The sequence below is a fragment of the Dendrobates tinctorius genome, unplaced genomic scaffold (genome assembly GCF_039654945.1).
Source record: "Dendrobates tinctorius isolate UK_male_01 unplaced genomic scaffold, ASM3965494v1 ptg000151l, whole genome shotgun sequence".
Lineage (NCBI taxonomy): Eukaryota > Metazoa > Chordata > Amphibia > Anura > Dendrobatidae > Dendrobates > Dendrobates tinctorius.
The window spans coordinates 23,270,241-23,284,122 of record NW_027361818.1 but is presented as its reverse complement, the minus strand read 5'-3'; the positions used below and the strand labels follow the sequence as shown (position 1 = coordinate 23,284,122).

Sequence of the window (13,882 nt, the reverse complement as noted above, 5' to 3'; positions counted from 1 at the left end):
AAATTCATTTTTTGAAAATAAAAAAAAACAATAAAAGTACACATATTAGGTATCGCCGCGTCCGTAACGACCCGCCCTATAAAACTGTCCCATTAGTTAACCCCTTTAACGAACCCCTTAAAAAATAAAAATAAAAAACGAAGCAAAAAATAATGATTTATTATCATACCACCGAACAAAAAGTGCAATATCGCGCGATCAAAAAGACACATATAAATATCCATGGTACCGCTGAAAACGACAGCTTGTCCTGCAAAAAATGAGCCACCATACAGTGTCATCCGCAAAAAATAAAAAAGTTATAGCTCACAGAATAAAGCGATGCAAAAATAATTATTTTTTATATAAAATAGTTTTCATTGCAAAAAACCGACAAAACATAAAAAAACAACCTAAATGAGGTATCGCTGTAACCGTACTGACCCGAAGAATAAAACTGCTTTATCAATTTTACCGCACGCGGAACGATGCAAACGCACCCCCCCCAAAAGAAATTCATGAAACGCTGGTTTTTATTCATTCTGGGTCACAAAAATCGGAATAAAAAGCGATCAAAAAATGTCACGTGCCCGAAAATGGTACCAGTAAAAACGTCAACTCTTTGCACAAAAAATAAGACCTCAAATGACTCAGTGGGTCAAAATACGGAAAAACTATAGCTCTCAATATGTGGTGAAGCACAAATTATTTTTACAATAAAAAGCGTCTTTTAGCGTGCGACAGCTGCCAAACATAAAAACCACCATAAATAGTAAATCAAACCCCCCGTTATCACCCCCTTAGTAAGGGGAAAATATTAAAAGAAAAAAAATGTATTTATTTCCATTTTCCCATTAGGGTTAGGGTTAGGGCTACGGTTAGGGCTAGGGTTAGGGTTAGGGTTAGGGCTAGAGCTAGGGCTAGGGTTAGGGTTGAGATTAGGTTTAGGGGTGTGTTGGGGTTAGGGTTGGAGTTATAATTTGGGGGTTTCCACTGTTTGGGCACATCAGGTGCTCTCCAAATGCAACATGGCGTCTGATCTCAATTCCAGCCAATTCTGCGTTGAAAAAGTCAAATGGTACTCCTTCCCTTCCAAGCTCTGCCATGCGCCCAAACAGTGTTTTACCCCCACATATAGGATATCAGCATACTCAAGACAAATTGCAAAACAATCTTTGGGGTCCAATTTCTCCTGTTACCCTTAGGAAAATAACAAATTGGGGGCAAAAATATCATTTTTGTGGAAAAAAATGATTTTTTTTATTTTCCCGCCCAGGCGTTATAAACTTCTGTGAAGCACTTGGGGGTTCAAAGTGCTCTCCACACATCTAGATAAGTTCCTTGGGGGGTCTAGTTTCCAAAATGGGGTCACTTGTGGGGGGTTCCACTGTTTAGGTACATCAGGGGCTCTCCAAACGCGACATGGCGTCCAATCTGAATTCCAGCCAATTTTGCATTGAAAAAGTCAAACGGCGCTCCTTCCCTTCTGAAGTCTGCCATGCGCCGAAATAGTGGTTCCCCCCACATATCAGATATCAGCGTACTCAGGACAAATTACACAATAACTTTTGCTGTCCAATTTCTCCTGTTACCCTTGGTAAAATAAAAAAAATTGAACCTGTAGTATTTTTTTGTAAAAAAAAGTTAAACATTCATTTTTTTTAAATATTCAAAAAATTCCTTTGATGCACCTAAAGGGTTAATAAACTTCTTGAATGTGGTTTTTAGCACCTTAAGGGGAGCAGTTTTTAGAATGGTGTCACTTTTGGGTATTTTCTATCATATAGACCCCTCAAAGTGGCTTCAAATGTGATGTGGTCCGTAAAAATAATATGGCGTTGCAAAAATGAGAAATCGCTGGTCAATTTTTAACCCTTATAACTTCCTAACAAAAAAAATTTTGGTTCCAAAATTGTGCTGATGTAAAGTAAACATGTGGGAAATGTTAATTATTAAGATTTTTGCGTGCTGTATCTCTGTGATTTAAGGGCACAAAAAATTCAAATTTGGAAAATTGCAAAATTTTTAAAATTTTCGCCAAATTTCCATTTTTTTCACAAATAAACGCAAGTCATATGAATGAAATTTTATCACTATCATGAAGTACAATATGTCACGAGAAAACAGTGTCAGAATCACCAGTATCCATGGAAGCGTTTCAGAGTTATAACCTCATAAAGGGACAGTGGTCAGAATTGTAAAAATTGGTCCGGTCATGAACGTGCAAACCACCCTTGGGGCTTAAGGGGTTAATTGGCCAGCAAACTTGCCTGACCTTAACCCCAAATAGAATCTATGGAGTATTGTCAAGAGGAAAATGAGAGACACCAGACCCAACCATGCAGATGAGCTGAAGGCTGCTATCAAAGCAACCTGGGCTTCCATAACCCCTCAGCAGTGCCACAGGCTGATCGCCTCCTTGCCACGCCACATTGATGCAGTAATTGATGCAAAAGGAGCAAGTATTGAGTGCATTTCTAACCATACCTTTCAGTAGGACAACATTTCAGATTTCACAATCTTTTTTCAAACTGGTGTTATAAAGTATTCTAATTTACTGAGATAATGACTTTTGGGTTTTCATTGGCTGTAAGCCATAATCAACTCTTAGGGTTGGCGGATCGCATTAAATAAAAATAATTAATAATGTGTGATCAAAACCTGGGTTCCACAGAGACACTGTTAACTCCACACAGTATGAACTGAACACAAGATACCAGTCTCTGATATCCTCTCAGAGAGGTATGCACTGGTGTTACGATCGCGGATGCAGCGTGGCTTACAGCCAGCGCTACCGTGTCGTCGAGCTATATAATGACGACGGGGTATGCGTCCCAGGCGGTCGTGGAATATGGACCCACTGGACCACAGGGGGACCCGGACTAGGGAAGGGTAGCGACCGGGGTCTGTGGCTGCTGAGCTTGTGGACAAGATGGCCATAAGCAGGACTAAAAGACACCGCTCAACTTCAGGTATGAAGAAAAAATAAAGTTTACTGAAATAAGGCAAAAACACAGAAACACCAGGTTCCGGAATATGCACATCATGAAGGAAACCCATCTCAGGTTGACAGGCGAAGCAGGAGGTCATCATGGGTTGACGCAGTCCAGGGTTCTCTGGCAAGAGCTTACCAGGGGAGACCGCACGTGTGGGTGGTCATGCAGCGCAGCAGATCCACGCATGCATGTGCAGCAACGGGCGTAGCACAGACACAGCAGGAGAATGTCAGACGCCGACCACAGGCGGACTTCAGATGATGGCAGAGGTCATCATGGGTAAGACCCCAGGGAACCGGCAGGACAACAGAACAGGACTCGGATAGCACAGGTCCAGGAGTGGTGGCACTACAGCACCGGGCATAGGCTGGTCAGATCCAGGACTCGCAGGTGGTACTGTTATCAGGGAGCAGAGGTGGAAACTCCCGGAAACCATGGAGGAGGATTCCATCCAGGAAGGAGAACGGGACCGAGTTAAGAGCACAACTTGGACCACCAGAACCATGGACTGGATATCTGAATGCAGGCTGGACATCAGAACTCAGAGAGACATTCGGACTCATGTCGGACATCAGGAACACGGAGTGGACATCAGGAACACGGAGTGGACATCAGGAACACGGAGTGGACATCAAGAACACGGAGTGGATAGCAGGGCACCAGGTGGACATCAGGACACTGGGTTGGACATCGGGGCATCAGGTGGACATCAGAAAGACATCTGGACATCTGGTGGACATCAGGACATCTGGTGGACATCAGGTAGACATTAGGACATCTGGACGTCGGGTGGACATCAGGACATCAGGTGGATATCAGGACATCTGGACGCCAGGTGGACATCAGAGCACTGGGTCAGATATAGGGGCACCGGGTGGACATCAGGAAGACATCAGACATCAGGACATCTGGTGGACATCAGGTAGACATAAAGTGGACATCAGGACATCTGGACGCCAGGGGGACATCACAACATCAGGTGGACATCTGGAAGGGGTCGTCAGACACCGGACATCAGGCCGTGGATGACAGGCTCCGAATGAGACACCACGGTCATCAGGCTCCGGACATCTGGAAGCGACCTAGAAAGGAACCCAAGCGGTCTGGTGCAAACCCTGCCGGGTTGGACAGGAGCCGGCAGGGAATTGCACCGAATCCCCAGGTGAATACTGAGTAGCAGAAACTCAGCGGATTCAGGAAACAACACATAAGATACACGGGGCCTGAATATGCAGCCTGCAGGAAGGGCGATCTGGGTATTACTGCCCCCAGAGCAGGCGGAGAAACAAGACACAATTCAGACAGGCCTGGATATGCAGCCTCTAGGAAAGGCGATCTGGGTATTATGCCCCCCAGAGCAGGCCAAGATACAAGACACAGTTCACAGAGGGAACAGCAACAGCTCCCCCAGAACTGAACAGAATCAGAGCAGGAGCAGAACACAGACTCACATGGCAAGGTTCAGGAACTCAATGTGAAGCTCTGGCAATGCCCCAAAGGGGGAGGGACCTTTATATAGAAGCTGCCACACAGCCATAGGCTGGAGCAGCAATTGTAGCACACACCCTCTCCAGATAAAAGGAAGGGAGGTGTGGTCGCGCGTGCCCTAAGCAAAGCCAAACATAATCAGCAATGCAAAGGACACCTGGCAGAAGCTGAAGCCTGAACACACATGGTAAGACATGCAATGCGTAGCAGACCTATTAACCCACGGGTGGCTGCCAGGGACCGCACACATGGGTGGTCATGCAGCGCAGAGGAACCACGCACACATGTACGGCTATGCGGCGATGCTGGACGCTGGGCAGCATCCACACAGATAACTGACAACAGCATTCCAGCACATTAGAGGGAAAAAGAGCGAAGGGTTAAAGCAGAGATGCAGAGTAATGCCGTGAATCAAGGTCCAAACACAGCGGCGTTACAACTGGAAGAGGAATGCCAGCTCAGCTGACCACCGAGCGGCGCAAAAATATAAGTGCAGAGCTCTGCTAACCTCTGAGCAGTACCAAATGAGGTGTGCAATACCCAGTTAAAACAATAGGTTTTAAGCACATGGGTTGACTGTGTCCTGTAAACAGCCCGAGCTAACCGCACATGTGGCCGAGACAGACGGTAGGTCAAGCAAAAAAGAAAAACCTGCCTTTCTAAGGAAAACTAGGCACTCATATAGGCCGGCAGAGTCTCCACCGACACACACACACAAATGCAAATGATACTAGCACACCCACGTGCGCCTCTGAGAGCCTTTTATACCTTAAACTCAAGTCCAGACAGACAGGACCTTGCCTGTGGACCAATCTGAAGCTGCCACATCACCAGAGCAGCTGACGTCCCAGCACCAATGAGAAGGTGCCACATCATGGACATGCTCAGTAGGGTGAAATCTGGACTTAGTCTCCAGAGCACAATGCTGCAAGATTAAACCAGTAGTCACCATAGGCTTAGCAGGAGAGCCAGCAGTAACTACACATACATCATGAACCTGGGCAAGGCACTGGGGCCAGAGTCTGTGCTGAGCAAACATCCCAGCAGTCGAGCCTGAACTGGAGACCACTGCACCAGGCAAGGCTTTGGATCTATCCTGTGCAGCAGGAGAATCTCTGTGCCTAACATCAACATTAACAGAAATGAACACTTGAAATAGATCACTCTGTGCGTAATGACTCTAGATAATATATGACTTTCACTATTTGTATTGAAGAACTAAAATAAATTAATTTTTTAATGCTATTGTAATTTTTTCAGAAGCACCTGTATAATTTGCTTTACATTTTTTGGTATCATTTCATTTCAGACTTAACATAAAAAATCTATGGTAAAGTCACAAGGTCTGAATGCAGCCTTTTTTTTGTCACTTACCCTAGATATCTTCATGTTCTTTTCCTAGTGATACAAATTAATGTCTCCAATGTAATTTATCTGAGAAGAAAAGGATTAGCATGTGTAAGATGACATAATATGGTTAAATGAATCTATGGATACCATTACACTAAGCGACGCACCAGCGATCCCGACAATGATATGACCTGTAAGGATCGCTGGTGCGTCGCTAAATGATCGCTAGTAAGCTGTCAAACAGTCAGATCTACCCATCGACGCAGCAACGATCTCGACGGTCCTTGGGAACTTGTCACACAGCAGCGATTCTGATGACTCCTGCCTGCGTCCATGATTTCTGAGTCGCTAACGAGGTGGCTCGTCAGTGTCCAACACAGAGATGCATGCTGGCCCAGAGGGACACCAGCGATCAAAAAATAGCCCAGGACATTCGAGCACGATCAGCGACATCGCAGCGGGGGCCCGGTCGCTGCTAAGTGTCACACGTAACGAGATCGCTGGCAAGGTCGCTGTTGCGTCACAAAATCGGTGACTCTTCAGCGATCTCGCTTAGTGTGAAGTACCCCTTAATATGGGAGAATGTGGGAAAAATATATACGATAACTTAAAAATAGCAAAGATAGCATAAAAAGAGAAACTGACCAACTTTATACACAAAAAGAGAACACAGACTAAGGCCGAAGCCACACTAGCGAGAAATAAGGACGAGTGCTATGTGAAAAAGAATCGCATTGCACTCGTCCCAATGTTAATCTATGGGGCATCTGCCATCAGCCGATTTTTTCTCGCCCGTATTATACGTGTTGAGAAAATCACGGCATGCTGCGATTTGCCCTGTATTACGCCAATGCAAGTGTATGGGGGCGAGAAAAATACGGATTACACACAGACAAGATGTGTGACTTGCGAGAAATACACACCGGTGTCCTTTACCAAAAGCTGGCAATTCAGTGCGCGATACAGTAAAATCACACTGACATGTTTAATAAAGAATAGAAAGAATAGATGTATACACATAGAAAACATGTATATATATATATATATATATATATATATAAAGGTAAAAAAAAAGGTAAAAAAAATAGGCAGCACTCAAATTAAATGTGAAAAAAAGTGGATACTTTACTGATCCTCTCAGTAAAGTATCCACTTTTTTTCACATTTAATTTGAGTGCTGCCTATTTTTTTTACCTTTGTTAATTTGGCTGTTTGGACACTGCTGAATAGGTTTTGCACCAACTATTTAATTTTGGTAGTGCTGCCCTTTTTTGATTTATATATATATATATATATATATATATATATATATATATATATATACACACTGCTCCAAAAAATAAAGGGAACACTTAAACAACAGAATATAACTCCAAGTAAATCAAACTTCTGTGAAATCAATCTGTCCACTCAGAAAGCAACACTGATTGACAATCAATGTCACATGCTGTTGTGCAAATGGAATAGACGACAGATGGAAATTATTGGCAATTATCAAGACACACTCAATAAAGGAGTGGTTCTGCAGATGGGGACCACAGACCACATCTTAGTACCAATGCTTTCTGGCTTATATTTTGGTCACTTTTGAATGTTGGTTGTGCTTTCACACGCGTGGTAGCATGAGACGGACTCTACTACCCACACAAGTGGCTCAGGTAGCGCAGCTCATCCAGGATGGCACATCAATGTGAGCTGTGGTAAGAAGGTTTGCTGTGTCTGTCAGCGTTGTGTCCAGAGGCAGGAGGCGCTACCAGGAGACAGGCCAGTACACCAGGAGATGTGCAGGGGGCCGTAGGAGGGCAACAACCCAGCAGCAGGATCGCTACCTCTGCCTTTGTGCAAGGAGGAACAGGAGGAGCACTGCCAGTGCCCTTCAAAATGACCTCCAGCAGGCCACAAATGTGCATGTGTCATAGAATCATAGAATCATAGAATCGTAGAGTTGGAAGGGACCTCCTGGGCCATCTGGTCCAACCCCCTGCTCAAAGCAGGATTCGCTAAATCATCCCAGTTAGATGTCTGTCCAGCCTCTGTTTGAAGACTTCCATTGAAGGAGAACTCACCACTTCTCGTGGCAGCCTGTTCCACTCATTGATCACTCTAACTGTCAAAAAGTTTTTTCTAATATCTAATCTGTGTCTCCTCCCATTCAGCTTCATCCCATTGCTTCTAGTCTTTCCTTATGCAAATGAGAATAAAGTTGATCCTTCTACAATGTGACAGCCCTTTAGATATTTGTAGACAGCTATTAAGTCTCCTCTCAGTCTTCTCTTTTGCAAACTAAACATTCCCAAATCCTGCAACCTTTCCTCATAAGACAGGGTTTGCAGACCGGTCACCATTCTGGTCGCTCTTTTCTGAACTTGCTCCAGTTTGTTGATGTCTTTTTTAAAATGTGGTGCCCAAAACTGGACACACTATTCCAGATGAGGTCTGACCAAAGAGGAGTAGAGGGAAATAATGACTTCACGTGATCTAGACTGTATGCTTCTGTTAATACATCCTAGAATTGCATTTGCCTTTTTTGCTGCTGCATCACACTGTTGACTCATATTCAGTCTGTGATCTATTAGTATACTCAAGTCTTTTTCACATGTGCTGTCACTTAGCCCTATTCCTCCCATTCTATATATGCTTTTTTCATTTTTATTGCCCAGATGTAGTACTTTGCATTTCTCCCTGTTAAAAACCATTCTGTTAGTTGCTGCCCACTTCTCCAGTTTATTTATATCTTTTTGAATCCTCTCTCTCTCTTCTCTAGTATTAGCTATCCCTCCTAGCTTTGTGTCATCAGCAAATTTAATCAGTTTACCCTCAATTCCTTCATCTAAATCGTTGATAAAGATGTTGAACAATACAGGGCCCAGGACAGAGCCCTGTGGTACCCCACTTGAGACATTCCTCCAACTGGATGTGCAGCCATTTACGACCACTCTTTGGGTCCGATCACTAAGCCAGTTATGAATCCACCTAACAGTTGCCTTGTCCATTCCATACTTAGTCATTTTTTCAATAAGGATTGTATGAGAGACTTTGTCAAATGCTTTTCTGAAGTCAAGATATACTATATCTACAGCATTTCCTTGATCCACCCAATCAGTGATTCCGTCATAGAAGGAAATTAAATTAGTCTGACATGACTTATTAGTTACAAACCCATGCTGACTCTGTTTAATCACTTCATTCTTATCCAGGTATTGACATACATGTTGTTTAATAATTTGTTAATAATCTGCACAAACGGTTAGAAACCAACTCCATGAGGATGGTGTGAGTGCCCAATGTCCACAGATAGGGATTGTGCTCCCTTTATTTTTTTGACCAGTGTATATGCTTTTTCGTATGGTTGTTGGATTGTTTCCCCATACCCTCTGTTCCTTCTCACGATGTCATGTGATATATGTTTTGCATGTGTAGTTTTGTCCCTGCTCTAATTAGGTGCTAGAAATTAATGAAATGATTAATTTGTACAGCGAGTGATTTGTATGTCATTTGTGGTCATATGAGTAATGACACTACAGCGCCTAAAGTTACTAATTTGGCTGGGTTATTTAGCAGCTAACGATGGCGTGTTCTGGGTTCACTGCGGTATTGTGAGTACTTGCAATTAATCAATGAAGCTGATTTATGGAGCACCAATGTTTATATATGCATGTATTGGTCAGAGACTTCTGCGTATGCGTTCAAAATGTGTCAGAAGATTGGATTGGAGAGCAGTCACTATAGCAACCGTGATGCTATAATTTGATTGGTTTGTAAATAATTATGAGGCGGATTCTGTACAAACATATTTCTGGGATATTGGCATATTTTTTCTCAAATTGATATATTTATATTGCATTTCTTAATGCATATATTATTGTGTTTTTTGTGATTTTGTATATGCTTTTTGTATTGATGTAAATTGGGCAGTACCTTGTTGGTGATTGCTGTGCATGTGCCACCTCTCTATGTAAGGCTGCCATTTTATGCTTTGTGTATACTTGGTAAAGACCAATTGTTGAAACGTCATATCATGACGGAATAAAGGCCTTTTTCTATTTCATAACCTGGACTGGATGCTGTTCCTTTCTATTGAATATGTATTCCACTCTCTTGCTAACTATTTGGCATGAGGGAGGAACCTCCTAATTGTAGGAGTGAGAGCCCTCACAAATGTATGATACAAAGCCACCTGAGGACCTTGACCAAACTTAGGTCTTTACTGCACCTGCTGGCCCTCTGAAAATGTGAAGCGAGGGCCGCATAGTGACAGGGAGGTGGACGTGGATATGGTAGCAGGCGAAGCACAAAATTCAAATGGGCATGTTTGAAATGGCATTGTAAAGGGATGGGCAATGTATATTCCACTATCTTTCTAACTAATTAGCATGAGGGAAGGACCTGCCAAATGTTGGAGTGAGAGCCCTCACCAATTTTAAAAGAAAAACTAAAGCCAAAATGCTCTGTGTGAACATATGCTAAAGGATATTTTTTTTATTTTTCAAATTGCTAATACTGACCTACAAGGCCATCCATAACCTGTCTCCTCCATATATCTCTGAACTAATCTCCCGTCCTCCCCAGACAACCTTCTTTCCTCCACACTTATTCACTCCTCACCCAACCGCCTCCAAGACTTCTCCCGAATATCCCACATCCTCTGGAATTCTTTGCCCCAACAAGTTTGACTATCAACCACACTCGGATCCCTCAGACGGAACCTGAAAACCCATCTCTTCTGGAAAGCCTACAGGCTGCAATGATCCCCGCTACCTCCTCACTATCACTGGAGCTGCTGCAACCCCCCAACCTACTGTCTCCTTCCCCACCATCCTGTATCATGTAAGCCCGAAAGGGCAGGGTCCTCTCCCCTCTGTATCAGTCTGTCATTGTTACTTTGTTTACTGTAAGTGATATCTGTAATTTGTATGTAACCCCCCTTCTCATGTACAGCACCATGGAATCAATGGCGCTATATAAATAAATAATAATAATAATAATAATAATTTTTATTTGCATAATACACATGTTATTCTGGATTATCTCAATGAGAATAACTGTGTAACAACATATCAGCATGGGTTTATGAGGAATCGCTCCTGTCAAACCAATCTAATCATTTTTTATGAAGAGGTAAGCTATAGACTGGAACAAGGTGAGTCATTGGATGTGGTAGATCTTGATTTTTCCAAAGTGTTTGATACCGTGCCACACAAGAGGTTGGTACACAGAATGAGAATGCTGGGTCTGGGGGAAAATGTGTGTAAATGGGTAAGTAACTGGCTGAGTGATAGAAAGTAGAGGGGGGTTATAAATGATATATTCTCTACCTGGGTTGCTGTGACCAGTGGGGTACCGCAGGGGTCGGTGTTGGGACCTTTTCTCTTCAACATATTTATTACCTATCTGGTAGAAGGTTTGCACGGTAAAATATCGATATTTGCAGATGATACAAAACTATGTAAAGCAGTCACTACAAGAGAAGATAGTGTTCTGCTACAGATGGATCTGGATAAGTTGGGAACTTGGGCTGAAAGGTGGCAGATGCAGTTTAACAATGATAAATGTAAGGTTATACACATGGGAAGAAGGAATCAATATCACCATTACACACTGAACGGTAAACCACTGGGTAAATCTGACATGGAGAAGGACTTGGGGATCCTAGTTAATGATAAACTTACCTGGAGCAGCCAGTGCCAGGCAGCGGCTGCCAAGGCAAACAGGATCGTTGGGTGCATTAAAGAGGTCTGGATACCATGATGAGAGCATTATACTGCCTCTGTACAAATCTCTGGTTAGACCGCACATGGAGTACTGTGCACAGTTTTGGGCACCGGTTCTCAGGAAGGATATAATGGAACTAGAGCGGGTACAAAGGAGGGCAACAAAATTAATAAAGGGGATGGGGGAACTACAATACCCAGAGAGATTAGCAAAATTAGGATTATTTAGTCTTGAAAAAAGACGACTGAGGGGCGATCTAATAACCATGTATAAGTATATAAGGGACAATACAAATATCTCTCCGAGGATCTGTTTATACCAAGGAAGGTGACGGTCACAAGGGGGCATTCTCTGCGTCTGGAGGAGAAAAGGTTTTTCCACCAACATAGAAGAGGATTCTTTACTGTTAGGGCAGTGAGAATCTGGAATTCCCTGCCTGAGGAGGTGGTGAGGGCGAACTCAGTCAAAGGGTTCAAGAGAGGCCTGGATGTCTTCCTGGAGCGTAACAATATTGTATCTTACAGTTATTGTTAAGTTCTTTAGAAGGACGTAGATCTGGGGATTTATTCTGACAGAATTTTATAGGCTGAACTGGATGAATCATAGAATCATAGAATCATAGAATCGTAGAGTTGGAAGGGACCTCCTGGGCCATCAGGTCCAACCCCCTGCTCAAAGCAGGATTCGCTAAATCATCCCAGTCAGATGTCTGTCCAGCCTCTGTTTGAAGACTTCCATTGAAGGAGAACTCACCACTTCTCGTGGCAGCCTGTTCCACTCATTGATCACTCTAACTGTCAAAAAGTTTTTTCTAATATCTAATCTGTGTCTCCTCCCATTCAGTTTCATCCCATTGCTTCTAGTCTTTCCTTGTGCAAATGAGAATAAAGTTGATCCTTCTACAATGTGACAGCCCTTTAGATATTTGTAGACAGCTATTAAGTCTCCTCTCAGTCTTCTCTTTTGCAAACTAAACATTCCCAAATCCTGCAACCTTTCCTCATAAGACAGGGTTTGCAGACCAGTCACCATTCTGGTCGCTCTTTTCTGAACTTGCTCCAGTTTGTTGATGTCTTTTTTAAAATGTGGTGCCCAAAACTGGACACAATATTCCAGATGAGGTCTGACCAAAGAGGAGTAGATGGAAATAATGACTTCACGTGATCTAGACTGTATGCTTCTGTTAATACATCCTAGAATTGCATTTGACTTTTTTGCTGCTGCATCACACTGTTGACTCATATTCAGTCTGTGATCTATTAGTATACCCAAGTCTTTTTCACATGTGCTGTCACTTAGCCCTATTCCTCCCATTCTGTATATGCTTTTTTCATTTTCATTGCCCAGATGTAGCACTTTGCATTTCTCCCTGTTAAAAACCATTCTGTTAGTTGCTGCCCACTTCTCCAGTTTATTTAAATCTTTTTGAATCCTCTCTCTCTCTTCTCTAGTATTAGCTATCCCTCCTAGCTTTGTGTCATCAGCAAATTTAATCAGTTTACCCTCAATTCCTTCATCTAAATCGTTGATAAAGATGTTGAACAATACAGGGCCCAGGACAGAGCCCTGTGGTACCCCACTTGAGACATTCTTCCAAATGGATGTGCAGCCATTTACGACCACTCTTTGGGTCCGATCACTAAGCCAGTTATGAATCCACCTAACAGTTGCCTTGTCCATTCCATACTTAGTCATTTTTTCAATAAGGATTGTATGAGAGACTTTGTCAAATGCTTTGCTGAAGTCAAGATATACTATATCTACAACATTTCCTTGATCCACCCAATCAGTGATACCGTCATAGAAGGAAATTAAGTTAGTCTGACATGACTTATTAGTTACAAACCCATGCTGACTCTGTTTAATCACTTCATTCTTATCCAGGTATTGACATACATGTTGTTTAATAATTTGTTCAAAGATCTTTCCTGGTATAGAAGTCAAACTCACCGGCCTATAGTTGCCTGGGTCCACCTTCTTCCCCTTTTTGAAGATAGGAACAACATTTGCTCTTCTCCAGTCTTCTGGCACTTCTCCTGTTCTCCAAGAATTTTCAAAGATTATGGAGAGGGGTTCAAAAATTTCTTCTGCTATCTCCTTCAGTACTCTGGGGTGTAATTCATCTGGACCTGGAGACTTGAATTCATTTAGGTTAGCTAAGTGTTTCCTCACTATCTTTCTGTTTATAGATATCCTGGATTCTTCTATTCCCTTAATAGGACAGTGAATAACAGTTGATGTTACATTTCCTTTCTGAGAGAAAACAGATGCAAAATAGGAATTTAAAAGTTCAGCCTTCTCAACATCCTGTCTTACCATTTCATCATTTTCATCCTGTAAAAATCCTATAGCATCTT

The 13,882-nt window shown here is 42.7% G+C and overlaps 1 long non-coding RNA gene across 2 annotated transcripts in view; it reads right to left on the bottom strand.

Annotated features, from left to right (window-relative positions):
* Window positions 1-3,555: 3,555 nt before the first annotated feature.
* Window positions 3,556-13,882, bottom strand: part of LOC141050272 (uncharacterized) — a 32,402-nt gene continuing 22,075 nt past the window's right edge. Inside the window, exons 3-4 of one of the 2 annotated variants that reach the window (XR_012220509.1) lie at window positions 5,838-5,897; window positions 3,556-3,723 (exon numbers count right to left, since the gene is read on the bottom strand). This is a non-coding gene — a long non-coding RNA (uncharacterized lncRNA). The other variant, XR_012220510.1, reaches the window with a different exon arrangement.